Source organism: Meriones unguiculatus (assembly GCF_030254825.1).
Source record: "Meriones unguiculatus strain TT.TT164.6M chromosome 13 unlocalized genomic scaffold, Bangor_MerUng_6.1 Chr13_unordered_Scaffold_40, whole genome shotgun sequence".
In the NCBI taxonomy this organism is placed as follows: domain Eukaryota; kingdom Metazoa; phylum Chordata; class Mammalia; order Rodentia; family Muridae; genus Meriones; species Meriones unguiculatus.
In genome coordinates, this window is record NW_026843649.1 from 2,703,631 (window position 1) to 2,720,084 (window position 16,454).

Genomic DNA, 16,454 nt, shown 5'->3' on the forward strand with positions numbered 1-16,454 from the left:
TTGGGTACTGGGGCACAGAGCTCTAACCTCAGACATACAGAAGCCTGGGATCCCCAAGATCAACCCCAGATACTGCTCCAAGGGACGACCAGTTATCCCTAACTAAGCAGACCAAACCATGGGGTGCCCAGGTTGCAGCTGCAGCTTACTAACTTTACAGCAAGAAAGCCAGAAGCAGGACAGCTGTCTCCAGGACTTCTCTGGGTGAGAGGAGAGCCCCCTTGACTAACAAAGACCACAATTACCGCTCAGGTCTCTATGCCTGTGGTGAGTTTTGGCAATTCCTGAAAAATACCTGCTATTCAGTGACTGTATCCCAAAAGCTGAGGAGGCCTCCTTCAGGAAAAAATCATCTTCCTGCCAAGGGGATTATCCCCACCACAGGATTCCAGGAAGCACCAGAAACTAACACCCAACACCTAAGATAGCCAAAAGGGTAGAGGCAAGTGTAAAAGCTCAAAAAGACAAAGCAATATGGCATCTCCAGAACCCAGTTATTCATAGGCAAGCAGCCCTGGACACACCAGGGTAAATGAAATTCAAGAAGATGACCTTACATCTGTGCTTATGAACAGGATAATAGAGGAAAAAAAATAAACTGCGTAAAGACCTAGATGAAGATAAAGTCAAACAGATTATTGCCATTTGCAAAGAAATGGAGGAAGATAAAGTCAAACAGATTATGGACATCCTTAAAGAAATACAGGAAGTTGCAGCCAAACAATTTGTGGCCTTTAGAGAGGAAATACTTAAATCACGAAAAGATATTAATGAAACAGAGGATTGTTCGAACAAACAGCTGACAGAATTGAAGGAAAATACAGTCAGAGAAGTGAAGGAAATCAATAAAATGGCTCAAGATCTGATAAGAGAATTGGAAAAAAATTAAAGAAAACACAAGTGGAGGAAACTGTGGAGAGAAAGAACTTAGAGAGGAAAAGAGGAACTACAGAGGTAAGCATAAGCAATAGACTACGAGAGATGGAAGAAAGAATCTTAGGTGTGGAAGACACAATGGAAGAAATAGATGTAGCTATCAAAGAAAATGTTTAATCTAAAAAATTCCTGACACAGACCATCCAAGAAATCCAAGACAACATGAAAAGCAAAACCTAAAAATAATAGGAATAGAGGAAAAAGAAGATTCCCTCCTCCAAGGCCCACAAAATATTTTCAACAAAATCATAGAAGAAAATTTCCCCAACTTAAAAGAGAGGTCTATAAGAATACAAGAGGTCTACAGAACACCCAATAAATTAGACCAGAATAGAAAATCCTCCCACCACATAATAAACAGTAAGTATACAGAACAAAGAAAAAATACTAAAAGCTGCAAAGGAAAAAGGCCAACTTAACATATAATGGCAAACCCATAAGAATCACACCTGACTTTTCATCAGAGACTATGAAAGCCAGAAGGGCCTGAACAGATATCATGAAGACCCTAAGAGAACACAGATGACCACCCAGGCTACTATACCCAGCAAAATCTCAGTCATCATAGATGGAGCAAACAAGATATTTAATGACAAAAACAAATTTAAACAACACCTACCCACAAATCCAGGGGTACAGAAGCTCCTAGAAGGAAAACTACAACCCAGGAAAGCTAACTACATTCAGGAAAACACAGGAAAGAAATAATGTCACTACAGCAAAACTAAAAGTAACCAAGCACACAAACACACTACCACAAGCAACATCAAAATAAAAGGAACTAACAGCCACTGGTCATTAATTTCCCTCAACATCAATGGACTTAACACTCCAATAAAGACACAGACGTACAGAATGGATATGTAAACAAGACCCAACAATCTGTTGCATACAAGAAACACATCTAAGTCACAAAATAGAAAGGTGGAAGGTTCCAAGCAAATGGAGCCAAGAAACATGCAGGAGTAGCCATTTTAATATCTAATAAAGTAGATTTTCAACCAAAATTAATCAAAAGACATGAGGAAGGTCATTTCATACTCATCAAAGGAAAATTCCGCCAAGAAGAAATCATAATTCTGAACATCTATGCTCCAAATACAAAGATACCCACGTTTGTAAAAGAAAGATCAATAAAACCTAAACCGCACACAAATCCCCATACATTACTACTGGGAAACTTCAACACCCCACTCTCAACAAAGGACAAGTAAACAACAGAAATTAAACAAAGAAACAATATCTCTAATAGAGGTCATGTATCAAATGGACATAACAGATATCTACAGAATCTTACACTCAAAGACAAAAGAATTTACCTTCTTCTCAGCACCTCATGGAACCTTCTCCAAAATAGACCATGTCGTTGGTCACAAAGTGAATCTCAACAGATATAAGAAGATTGAAATAATGCCTTGTATCCTATCTAATTACCATGGACTAAAGCTGGACCTCAACAACAACAGAAATAGCAAAAAGCCTACACTCACATGGAAACTAAACAACTCACTACTAAATGACAGCTGGGTCAGGGAAGAAATAAAGAAAGAACTTAAAGACTTCCTAGAATTCGAAGACACAACACAACCAAACTTATGGGAGACAATGAAAGCAGTGCTAAGAAGAAAGTTCATAGCACTAAGTGCCTTCAAGAAGAAATTTGTAACATCTCACACAATCAACTTAATAGCCCATCTAATGGCCCTAGAAAAAAAGAAGCAGACACACCGAAAAAGAAGAGACACCTGGAAATAATCAAACTCAGGACTGAAATCAATAAATTAGAAATAAATAAAACATTTCAAAGAATCAATGAAACCAAGACCTGGTTCTTTGAGAAAATTAACAAGATAGACAAACCCTTAGCTAAACTAACTAAAAGGCAGAGAGAGATTGTCCAAATTAACAAAATCAGAAATGAAAATGGGACAAAACAAAAGACACTAAGGAAATCCAAACAATCGTTAGGACTTACTTCAAAAGTCTATATGCCATAAAATTTGAAAATCTAAATGAAATAGACAATTTTCTTAATCAATTACACTTACCAAAGCTGAATCAATAAAATAGTCCTTTATCCACTAAGGAAATAGCATTCCTCAAAAGACTCCAATCCACAAAAAGCTCAGGACCAGATGGTTTCAGTGCAGAATTCTACCACACCTTCAAAGAAGAGGTAACTCCAGCTATCTTCAATTTATTCCACAAAATAGGAACAGAAGGAACACTACGAAACTCATTCATTGAAGCCACAGTCACTTTGTAACCTAAACCTCACAAAGACCCAACAAAGAAAGAGAATTTCAGGCCAATCTCCCTTATGAACATTGATGCAAAAATACACAACAAAATACTTTGCAAACCCAATACAAGAACACATCAAATATATCATCCACTATGACGATGTAGGCTTCATGCCAGGTATGCAGGGGTGGTTCAACAAACGGAAATCCATTAATGTGATCCACAATATTAAAAAATTGAAAGAAAAAAAACATGATAATCTCCTTAGATGCTGAAAAAGCATTTGAAAAAATCCAGCATCCATTCATTTTTAAACTATTGGAGAGATCAGGGATACAAGGCACATACCTAAACATAGTAAAAGCAATATACAGCAAGCCTGTAGCCAACATCAAGTAAACAGAGAGAAACTTAAAGCAATCCCACTGAATTCAGGGACAAGGCAAGGCTGCCCACTCTCTCCATATCTCTTCAACATAGTTCTTGAAGTCCTTGCTAGAACAAGAAGAAAATTAAAGGAGACCAAAAGGATACAAATTGGTAAGGAAGAAGTCAAAGTATCACTATTTGCAGATTATATGATAGTATACTTGAGTAACTCCAAAACTTCTACCAGGGAACTCCTACAGATGATAAACACCATCAGCAAAGTGGCTGGATACAAAATTATCTCAAAAAAAAAATCAGTAGCCCTCCTGTATACAAAAGATAAAAGGGCTGAGAAAGAAATTTGTGAAACAACACCGTTCACAATAGCCACAAAGGACATAAAGTACCTTGGTGTGACCATATCCAAGCAAGTCAAAGACTTGTATAAAAAAAACTTCAAGTCTCTGAAGAAAGAATTAGAAGAAGATATCAGAATATGGAACTATCTCCGATACTCATGGCTTGGCAGGGTTAACATAGTAAAAATGGACATCTTACCAAAAGTAATGTACAAATTCAATGAAATTTCCATCAAAATACCAACAGAATATTTTACAAACCTTGATAGAAGATTTCTCAACTTCATATGGGATGCAATGAAAGCAGTCCGAAGAGGAGTTTGAATACCAACAAAGGCCATCATAAGCTAATGGAGGCATCCCATACAAGCAACTTAATGGCATACCTGAAAGACCTAAGAAAAAAGAAGCAGACACACCCAGCAAGAGTAGACCACTAGGAAAAAACAAACTCAGGGCTGATATCAATAAATTAGAAACAAAGATAATAATTCAAAGAATCAACGAAACCAAGAGCTAGTTCTTTGAGAAAATAAAAAACACAGACAAATTCTTAGCCAAACTAAGTAAATGGCGGAAAGACACTATCCAAATCAACAAAGTCTGAAAGAAAAAGATATAATATACACTGAGAAAATCCAAAGAACCATTACCTTTTATGTCAAAAGCCTATATGCTCCAAAATTTGAAAATCTAAATGAAATATACAATTCTCTTTAAAATCCACTTAGCAAAGTTGAATCAACATCAGGTAAAGATATTAAATAGCCTTATAGTGAATAAGGCAATAGAGGCATCCATCAAAATACTCCCAACCAAAAAAAATCCAAGGTGATTTCAGAGCAGAATTCTACAAGACCTTCAAAGAAGAGTGAATACTGATATTCTCCAAATTATTTCACAAAATAGAAATAGATGCAACATGACCAAATTCCTTTGGTGAGACCACAGTCACCTTGATAAATCCTCAAAGATCCCCAAAAAGAAAGAGAACTTCAGACCAATCTCTTTTATGAACAATGATGTAAAAATACTCTATAAAATACTTGCAAACCAAATCCAAGAACATATCAAAGATGTCATCCACCATGACCAAGTAGGCTTCATCCCAGGCATGCAAGGGTGGTTAAGTATATGGAATCCATCAATGTAATCCACTGTATAAACAAATTGAAAAAAAGACCATTTTCTTAGATGCTGAAAAAGCATTTGACAATATCCAACAGTTATTCTTGTTTAAAGTCTTAGAGAGACCAGGGACAAAGGCACATATCTAAAATTAGTAAAGATAGTATACAGAATATATACAGAATATACAGAATATATACAGAATAGTATATAGCTAACATCAAACTAAATGAAAAAAATGTTAAGTCAATTCCACTGGACTTGGAGACAAGACAAGGCTACACACTCTCTCCAAATCTCTTCAATACAGTACTCGAAGTCCTATCTAGGGCAATAAGACAACTAAAGGAGATTAAGGGGATACAAATTGATAAGGAAGAAGTCAAAGTATCTTGATTCACAGATGATATGACAGTAAACAAAAATGACCCCCAATATTCTACTGTAGGGAACTCCTACAGTTGAAAAACACTTCAGCAAAGTGGCTGGATATAAAGTTAACTAAAAACGGAAAAGAAAACTCAAAAAAATACACTCCTGTATGCAAAGGACAAATGGACTGAAAAAAATTAGGAAAATAACACACTTCACAATAGCCAGTAAAAAAAAAAAAAACATAATGTATTTTGGTGTTATCTTCAACAAGCCAGTAAAAAACCTATATGAACAACAACAACAACAAAAAACCCAAAAAAGAAATTGAAAAAGATACCAGAAGATAGAAATATCTCTCATGCTTATGGATCAGTAGGATCAACATAGTAAAAATTGTCATCGTAACAAAAACAATCTACAGATTCAATGATATTCCCATCAAAATATCAATATAATTCTTAAGGAATTTGAAAAAATTATTCCCAGCTTCATATGGAAAAATAAAAAGCCAGAATAGCTAAAACAATCATGTTCAAAGACAGATCTTCATTAGGTATCACCTTCCCTGATCTCAAGCTCTACTATAAAACAATAGTAATAAAAACTGCACAGTACTGTGATAAAAACAGAATGGTGGATGAATGGAATTGAAGTGAAGACCCATAAGTGAACCCACACACCTATGGCCACTTGATTTTTGACAAAGAAGCCAAAAGCATGCAATGGAAAAATGACAGCATCTTCAACAAATGGTGCTGGTCTAACTGGATGTCTACATGTAGAAAAATGAAAATAGATCCATATTTATCACCCTGCATCAAACTACAGTCCAAGTTGTTCTAAAGACCTCAACATAAAACCAGATACACTAAATCTGTTAGAAGAAAAATTGGGAAAGAGCTTGATCTCATTGGCATAGAAGGTAACTTCCTTAAGAGAACACCAAGAACACTGGCTCGAAGATGAAGAATTAACAAATAGGATCTCATGAAAGAAAAAAGCTTTTATGAAGCAAAGAACTCTGTCAGTAGAACAAGATGACTGCCTACAGCCTGACAAAAGATCTCCACCAACCCTACATACAACAGGAAGAGCTAATAAACAATATTTATAAAGAGCTCAAGAAATTAAACTCCAACAATCCAAATAATCCAATTTAAAACTGGGGTACAGAACTATACAGAGATTTCTCCACAGAGGAATATCAAATGGTGGACATTAAATGCTCAATATCTGTAGTCATCATGGAAATGCAAATGACATTCCATCTTAAACCCATCATGGCTAAGGTCAAAACGTGAAGTGACAGCAAGCTAATGAGAATGTGGAGAAAGAAGAATACTCCTCCATTGCTGGTGGGAGTGCAAACTTATACAACCACTTTAGAAATCAATCTGATGCTTTCTCAGACATTGAAAATAGTGTTACTTCAAGACCCAGCTCTACCATTCCTGGGAATATATCAAAAAGATGCTCCACCATTCAACAAAAATATTTGCTCAACTGTGTTCATAGCATCTATATTCATAATGGCAATAACAGAGAAACAAACTACACATCTCTCAACCAAACCATTGTTTTACAGAAATTGTGGTACATTCACACAATGGAATGCACCTCAGGTATTTTAAAAAAAACAAGGAAATTATAAAATTTTCAGGCAAGTAGATGGAACTAAAAATGATCATCCTAAGTGAGTTATTCCAAAACCAGAAAGACATGCATGGTATATACTCACTTGTAAATGGTAATGGCCATAATATAGGATAAACATACTACAATCTACAGACCTAAAGGAGCTAAATAAAAAGGAGTACCCTATGGAAGATGGTCAAGTCTTATTCAAAAGGGCAAATAGAATCGACACCAGAAGTGACTGAGGAGAGGGAAGAGAATGAGAGCCTAACAAACATATCCTCCGAAAGACTCTGCCCAGGAGGGGATCGAAGCAGATGCTAAGATTCACAGCCAAACTTTGGGTAGAGCACAGGGAATCATAGGAAAGAGTGGGAGGATAGAATATAGAAAGACCCAGAGCTGGCAGGACCTCCATAAGAAGACCAACAAGGACAACAAATCTGGGCCCATGGGGACTTGGAGAGATTGATGCACCCACCAAAGACCATTCATGAAGAGGACCTAGACCGCTGCTCAGATGTAGCTGATAGGAAGCTCAGTCTCCATGTTCTATCCGTAGTAAGGGGAGAAGGTGCCTGCTCTGACATGGACTCTGTTGTCTGCTATTTGATCACTTCCCCTTGGTGGAGGGGGCATTGCTATGCCACAGAGGATGAGGATGCAGGCAATCCTAGTGAGACTTGATAGGCTGGGTTCAGATGGTAGGAGAGGAGGGCTCCCTGTATCTGAGATATTGGAAATGGCATAAAGGAGAAAGAAGAATGGAGGGTGAGACTAGGAAGAGACGAGAGAGAGGATTACAATTGGGATGTTAAGTGAATAAATTATTTTTAATTTAATTTATTTATTTATTACAATGTGTTCACTTTGTATCCTTGCTGTAGCCCCTCCCTCATATCCTCTCAGTCCCACCCACCCTCCTTCTTCTGCCCCTATTCCCTTTCTCTAGTCTTCTAATTGAGGAGGAACTCCTTCCCTTTTAGCTTATCAGGTCTCATCAAGGATAGCTGCATCATCTTCCTCTGTGGCATTGCAAGGCTGCAACACTTAGGAGGAGGTAATCAAAGGCTCAAGTTCATGTCAGAGAATAAATTAAAAAAAACAAATTTAAATTAAAAATAAATTAAATGTGAATAAAACAAACGAATAAAATAGAAAAATACAACAGGTAAGAAGAGCGTCACAAACCCACAATTCAATGTCTCAGAAAGCTCAGATAGTGTTAGTGTCAATGAATAAATGCCATCCTAAGAAATTAAATATACTCCCTGCCAATATTTCAAATGCAAGATGTTGATGAAGATCAACACAATAACCTATGCTTACATATACAAAACAAAACAAAATAAATACCTAAATCCGTATATTCCATGCTCAGCAGCCAATGATGGCGATGTTGATGCCAGGCATGTTGGCCTACATTTAAGCCCAACACTTGAGTGGAGTTAGAGCTGTAAGTTCAAAACCAGCCTGTCTACATACAAACTTTCAGGGAACATTCAGGATTTACGGGACAGTATGACAACACACAACATGCTGATAATCAGATTAGAAGAAGAAGGATGAGATCAAAGGTCCAGAAGACATTTTCAACAAAATCATACAAGAAAAATTTCTTAACCTAAAGAAGAAGATGTCTATCAAGGCACACGAAGCATACAAAATATCAAAGACACTGGACCAGAAAAGAAAGTCCTCTTACCAGAGAATAATCAAAACTCTAAATATACAGAATGAAGAAAGAATATGAAAAGCTGCAACTAAAAACAAACAAAGAAACCAAACTAACCAACCAATCCGACAAACCAAAACAAACAAAAACCAACCAAAAAAAAAGGCAGATCTATTGGAATTAATCCTGTATTCTCAGTAAAAATGCTAGAAGTTGAAGGGCTTAGACACAGTGCTTCTGATTCTAAAAAACTACAGAAGCCAACACAAATTACTAACTATGCCCAGAAACTTTCAATCACCAAATGGAAAAAATAAGATGTTCCATAAAAAGGTCAATTTTAAATAATATGTATCTATAAATACAGCCCCACTCAAGGTGCTAAAACCACCACCACCACCAAAATAACAATCACTGTTCAATGATATCTCTTAATAACATTAACCCAAATTCACCAATAAAAAAACACAGACTCACAAAATGGATGATAAAATAGAATCCACCCTTTTTCTAAATACAAAAAAACACAGCTTCACATCAAGATAGACATTATCTCAAGGTAAAGGTTTGGAAAAAGATATTCTAAATAAGTGGACTGGAGTATCAAGCTTGTATATCAATTTTAATATCCAATGAAACAGCTTTCAAAAACCTAATCAAAAGATGGCAAAGGACATGATGTATTCAAAAAATCCAGCAATATAACATTTCAATACTTAACATGTATGCTCCCAACCTAAGAGCACCTAAGTTATAAAAGAAACACTTCTGCAGTGCTTGCATCACATCCTGGCCCTCATAAACTGATAGGGAAAGACTTCAATATATCACTCTCACCAATGGACAGTTCCTCCTGACCAAACTGAACAGAGAAATGCTCCAGCTAACATCAAAAATCTAAATATACCCAAATAATATTTACAGAACATCTACCCAAGCACAAAAGATTGTTCCTTCTTCTCAGCAAATCATATATTGCTCTCCAAAATTGATGATATACTTGAACAGTGGAAGTCTCAAAAGATATAAGAAATTTGCAATAACCTCCTGCATCCTATCAGACCACTAAGGTTTAAAGCAGCACATCACCAATAACAAAAACAATAGAAAGCTTACGAACTCATAGAAATTCAACAACTCTCTACTGAATAAAAAATGGATCAAAACTGAAATAAAGAAATTAAAGACTTTCTAGAAGTAAATGAAATGAATACACAGCATATCAAAACTTATAGTACACAATGTAAATGTTGAACAGAAGACAGTTCATAGCACTAAGTACATTCAGAAAAAAATAATCAGAAAGATCTCTTAGTAGCAACTTAACAGCACACCTAAATACTCTAGAAAAAAAGAAGTAAACATAACTAAAAGGAGTAGACAGTGAGAAACTACTGAACTGTGTCTTCACTGGTAAAACCGAATGTTTTAACAGGAAAAGAAAGGTGGATCCTATCAAAATTGATAATGATAAGATTTGAATAGTAGAGATCTTCTGAATAAGCAGAGGTAACTCTTCATCAGAGACCTTGGTCATTGAGTCCAAACAAACTTATAAAGACTAGTGATTTCTTCTTAAATAAAAAATGGGTATGGGGCAGGGTTTTGATGTAATCTTTTCAGGAGAATAAAAACATCCAACTAAATAATATGGATACCACTGGACCACCACATGAAACTTCTGAAGAAAAAGGACAGAATATGTCACCAAAAGAATATGCCCAAAGAAAAGGAGTAACTGGTCAAGTGGTATCACTCACCTTAATGTTGTCTCTTCGGCCTTTTACAGACATAAGTGCAAATTGTCTTTATGTGCTTGCTAAAGGACAATCCAAAATCTCTAACTCTAATATCAGAAAAGCCACCTGGTAAGAAATAGAGGAAAACAGAAAAATAAATGAAGACTCTATTGCCACTAATCTCATAAATCTTCTGGCATGATATGACTTCTGTACTCCCCACAAACTTCAACAATCAAGAATATGTTCAGTATTTGTGGGAGAAAAAAGCCAAAAACATAAGCCTAAAATATAGCCAATTTTACATGAAAAAACCTAAAGAAACTCTAACATGAAAAATGTACACTGGATCAGAGATACCTTTGATTTTTTTTAAATTTAATACAAATTAAATAAACACAGATTTCACAACTCCTACAAGACAAACTCAAAGTACACCAAAACTGTTATATTTTTGACTTTGCAGCTACTCCTAATGTCCTTTCCAGAGAGTCCTTTTGTTCTGGATGTCTCTTAGAAAGTGGAGGTGATAAAAAAGATGAGCTATGGCTTTCAGTCCCTCATGTCGCCTTGTGGGTTCAGGCACATCTCTGCCCTTGCCAACACTCACACCCAAAACAAAGTTGGAGAATAATTTAATGTTTCCTGCTGTGTGGATTATGTCACAAGATGTGGAATCTGCCCTATTCACTTATCTAAAACCAGGCACACCTGACACGGACAAAATTTTGCACCTCAGAAAATCCTTTTGAACCCAAGAATTCAATTTTCCTGAATTACACCAGTGTGTTCATTGATAGTTGAAAGGTAAAAAATAAATTTAAAAAAAAATAAGCAAGTATTGCTTAAGATGACCACCACCACTTTTTTTTTACCACTTTCAAAACTATTTATAAAATTTGTTACACAAAACCATGTGTGGAATATAACATGAGGCATTTCTAGAAATGAGACTTTCAGTTTTCCAATCTATCTATCTAATGCACAGCAAAAGCAATGCCTGGGTGTGCACACTAGATAGTGATACTATAAGCACCACAACTTTCTACTGCCCAAGCCACAGGGTCCCCTCCTCCTTGAACAGTCAACACTCAAGAAGGGTAAGAGGACAAGGATCTCTGCTGAAGTCACCACATGGAAAACAACAGAATCAGAGTCTGAAACACAGCCCATCTCGGTCAAAGCAGAATAGGCCGTGATAGCTTAGCAGACCTGCTCTGCCTGGCCTGGGAACAATGGCCCCTCACTCACCATGGCATGGGCTCTGGTCTCATTCACAGCTCCCTACAGCTACATCAGAGTACAATCCCAGAACAAACCCATAAGCTACCTCCCACTGTTGGTCCTTACTGCTAGTCCCATGCAGACTCTCTCATTAGCTTGGACAATACAGCTGAGTCTCAGGACAGTAGTAGCTCTTCTACCAGTGTATAAAAGATCAACTGATGCAGATAGCAGAGGTATTCTAGCTTTGCCCCAACCCCTAGGGGCTCACAGAACCCTAGTGTTGTTATAAAAAAATGAAAATCCCAATTGTTTGAGTTTACCAATACAGACCCAGGAGCTAGGTACTGGGGAGAAAACCTGGTAGTTCAGAAAGTCAGATAAAGCATCCATCTGACCCTGCTACTCACCTCACATCTAAGAGGAAAAAGCTCCAAAAGCTCACCAGTTCAGATGACAGCTCAGGGGGGATAGGCCAAACTAATCCAACAGCAAAGGCGTTCTAGCTCAAAGCTTAAAAAGCCCCATAGCTACCAAGCTAAAACTCCTTCCACTTTTACACTCTGTCTTAAATACATTTCAGCTGAAATTTCCACTTACTCTTTAATCCCTGTCAGCTGGCTTCTTGCTTTGCCTCTTGACCTAGGGTTAACATTATTTAATCCTATGCACAGGGAGCTTTTGAATTAAAGGTATGTTCCAGGGCTGATGGATTCATACCATAATCACCTGTTTAGAATAAATGGAAAGTTCTTGGAATTAAGATTTGTGTTAGGGCTCAACCATACCAAACAAAGCCCAGGTTTTTACAGTTCACAATCTAAGGAATCACACTGGGATCAAATCCTGCAACACCCTCATTTTGGAAATAATTTAAAATACAGTCTTCTACTCTCCCAGGGCACCTGTTCATTTTCCATGATACAGGTAATTTATGTTACACACTCAGTGTCCAGTGCATTCATCTCTACCTCATAGTTGGGAAGTCCTTCATCGAAACTTCAGTCAATGACAAACAGTAACAACCATTAAAGAAACAAACGGCCATGAATTCGAATCAAGGAGTAGTTAAGCTCATCGAAAATGAGATATAAAACAAAAAGGATGTGGCTGTTCCTAGGTATGTTGGAGTAGAAAGTTTATTATAGATAGACACAGGGAAATGTGGGACAGTCTAGAGTTGACATGACCATGAGCTATGTGAGAAGAGAGGACAGAGGGAAGTAGAGAGCCAGAACAAAGGGCCAGGAGGATAAATGATAAATGAAAAAGACCAGGTAACCAAAACGGTTAGAATACATAAGGGAGGACAGCTGGGAGGAGGGCAGCTTAACTCCTGGGCTAGAGAACTCTGTTTGACACCCATACCTTGTAACAGGTAAGGACTGAGGGATGCTGGGAGAACCTGACAGCCAAATCTGCTTTGATTGTTAAGTAGCCACCTTAAGGATTTATCCCATCTTTTGAGATGTAAGAGTAGAGAGGAATGAGAAAGTTGAAACGATTTCATTATAATCTTAAAAATTATTTTTAAAAGTTGAAAATGGCTTTATGGTCCAATATTCTTCAGGGAATTCAAGTATGTATTAGAGCACACAAAATATTACTCACACCTTTTCTCTCTCAGGTTGTGCATTTTCAAATGGGGGGAGGGGAAAGCATTCCTGCTAGGCACTACCACCCCACTTTGTCCAGATCTTCTGTGTGTTTGAACTAGTGTAACTGTAAAAATTTGCTTTCCAGAAACAAGTTCAGCAACTAATCCATATTCTTGATTCTCTTTGTGTATAACTCCCAGCCCTAAGTATACACTTTTCACATTTACTGACCATCTAAAATTGATTACCATTATCATTGCCATCTTCCCTCTTCCCCTCCCTTTCTGTGTTGTGACAACACCAGCTTCAAAGTAGCTCAGTGAGCTCAATTCTTACACAGGTCTCGCTTTATTTGTAATCACCCAGCTCCAAACAAACAAACAAACAAAACCCAGGGAAGTCAGTGGACACTCATTCACTGATCTCTTTTACTTCACACTAACCAGTCAGGGCCCACCTGAAAAGAGTTGGAGGATTATATTCTAGGCACTGGGCTGTAGAGGTAGCATTCAGTGTTCAAATAAAGTGTAAACTACATAACATGTGAAAGGCTGATCTACAGGAGACATTGCTTTAAACAAAAACAAAAATCAAAGCACTAAAGAAAAAGGAATGAAATTCTTAATGACTGGGGATTATCAGAGAATATTAACTAATAGACTAGAGCAGTGATTCATCAACAAAATAAAATGTAGTAATACCAACAACTGACTTATTTATTTATTTATTTATTTATTTATTTATTTATTATGTATACAGTGTTCTGCATGCATGTACACTTGCACGCCAGAAGAGAGCACCAGATTTCATATAGATGTTGTGAGCCACCATGTGGTTGTTGGGAATTAAACTTGTGATCTCTGAAAGAGCAGCCAGTGATCTTAACCTCTTAGTTGAAAAATACACATAGCATACTGACTTTGAAAAACACAGGTCAATCTCTTGTAGAGTGAAAGCCATTAATAAGATACTGTTTAATGTTGTCCCTGTGTACAATAGTAGCTGCTGAGACCTGTAACCTGACAGACACAGCTTTATCCACTAGCCTGTGGCTCAAATTTGAACTGACAGAACTATTTCAATGAGGATTGTACATATGGGCATAGGAAAGTCCATTAATTTGAAATTCAATATTCACTGGATCAAGCTACCTGACCCAAATTGTACACCCACCAATCTGGTCTGTTTTCATTCACATTCATGAATTAATAAATACACGTTGGAAAATTACAAATTAAAAGAACTCATCCTGCCACATTTCTAGATAATCCTGGTCAGCAAACATGTGCATCCTCCGATCCTAATCTCTAACAGGCCTGGTTATCATACTACTTATTTGTGTAGTGTTTTACAGGCAGTTTTCCCTCGGCTAAATTCTAGTTTCTCAGCAATAGTAAATCCTTTACATCATCAGTTCTACTCTTCTATATCATAGCTTGATATTGGAGTGCTTTCTGACACAGGACATATCATTTACAACCCCCACAAAATCCAAATGGATCTTTTAGAACTTAGAGAACCTACCTGACACCCCCAAAGATCACCAGGAACTAGGACTAAAAAAGGTCACCTAAAGGTCACCAGACTAGTGACTCTACCCCAAGATCACCAGGAATTGGGCTATGTCATAAGATTCCCTACCCAAGGAACAGTCTGAGGATAACCACAAGGATGGAAAAGTATCTTAAAGTGGGACAATTGTGCTGAGCACCCTACCAACCTTGTAGAAGATTCAATGACACAGAAAATACCTAACATTCCTGAGGCTTAGAGTTATGTTAGCTAGCCAATCACTTGATAAAAAGCTTGCCCTTGCTGAATGTCACCCAATCCTTTAACTGTTAAACTACAACTTCCTGGTCCTTCCTCAGACCCCAATCAAAACCCTGCCATGCAGCTGCTCAGGGCTCTCCTCTCTGATCCATTGTGTTGGTAATGATGGAGAGACCCAGCTTAAGCCCAAATAAAACTCTTTGCTCTTGCATATATGGTCCAGCTCCTGATGATCTTTGGTGACCCTAAGTGCTGGCCATAACATATGGGTTCTCATATTGGATTCCCAAGTCTCCCAAGCACCCCCAGCACATGGAGCTGAACAACAGCCAGTAAGTGAGCACTCTGTCAGTATCTCTCTGTGTCTGGCTCTGTGTTTCTGTAGTTTCTTTTTTCAAGACTCGAGGCAAAATGTGTAATCTGTGTGGTCAGAAAGGTTAGAGCTGATGCTTTGGACAGCTGTGGGGCAGAGGGGGCCTGGAAGACTTTCCAGACCCCCCTCAAAGAGGCACATTTGTAAAGGTAATTGAGTACTGAGTTTTCTGTGATCTCTGGACCTCAGAGAGGATGAATGTGCCCCTATCTGTAAAGGGTGGTAGAGTACCCAGTTTTCTGTGATCTCTGGATCGTTGGACAAGGACAATGCAGGTATCTCCTGTAGCAGAGATTCTCTGATATCCTACTTTCATTTTTTCCACTGCAGGAATGGTGGAATCTGCTGTCTAGCTCTGTGTATTTTTCTGCTGCACAAGCAATGGGATCTAGCTGTTTGTGTCTTGTTTAACTGTTTTGTCCCTTGTTGCCATTTTTTTTTGTCTCTGAGACTGACTGAGGACATGGGACAGAATCCTTCTATCCCTTTAGACTTGATTCTTTCCCATTTCAGGGAAGCTTGAGCTATGCTCCACAGGCTCCCATGAGAGTGGCAAGGAGGTGCCAAAGGATGGATACAGTATGTGGAGCCCCAGGCTTGGCACCTCTGCCAATGTTCTCTGGTCTCTGGTCTGGCAGAGCTTAGCCACTACTCTGGCCTCAGGTCTGGCAGAGTTTGGATGCTGCTCTGGACTGTGATCTGGCCGAGATTTGCTGCTGCTGTGGTCTCTGGTCTGGCAGAGTTTGGCTGGTGTTTGGACTCTGGTCTGGTAGAGATCAACAGATATTTTACTGCGTCATTCTCTGGTCTGGCTGAATGCAGGACACCATTCCAAACTCTGGTGTAGTTGGTTGGATCCTGATTTCGGTGTAGGTCACCACTTATGGAACAGGATAGAGGGCCCATAGAGAGACAGGTCACTGTTTTGAGTTTTGGTATTTTCTTCTTCCATTTTCTTTGCACGCATTGTACCCAGTGCATTTTTTCTTGTGTTGTTCTTTTGCGGTTTTGTTTGCTTGTGATGGT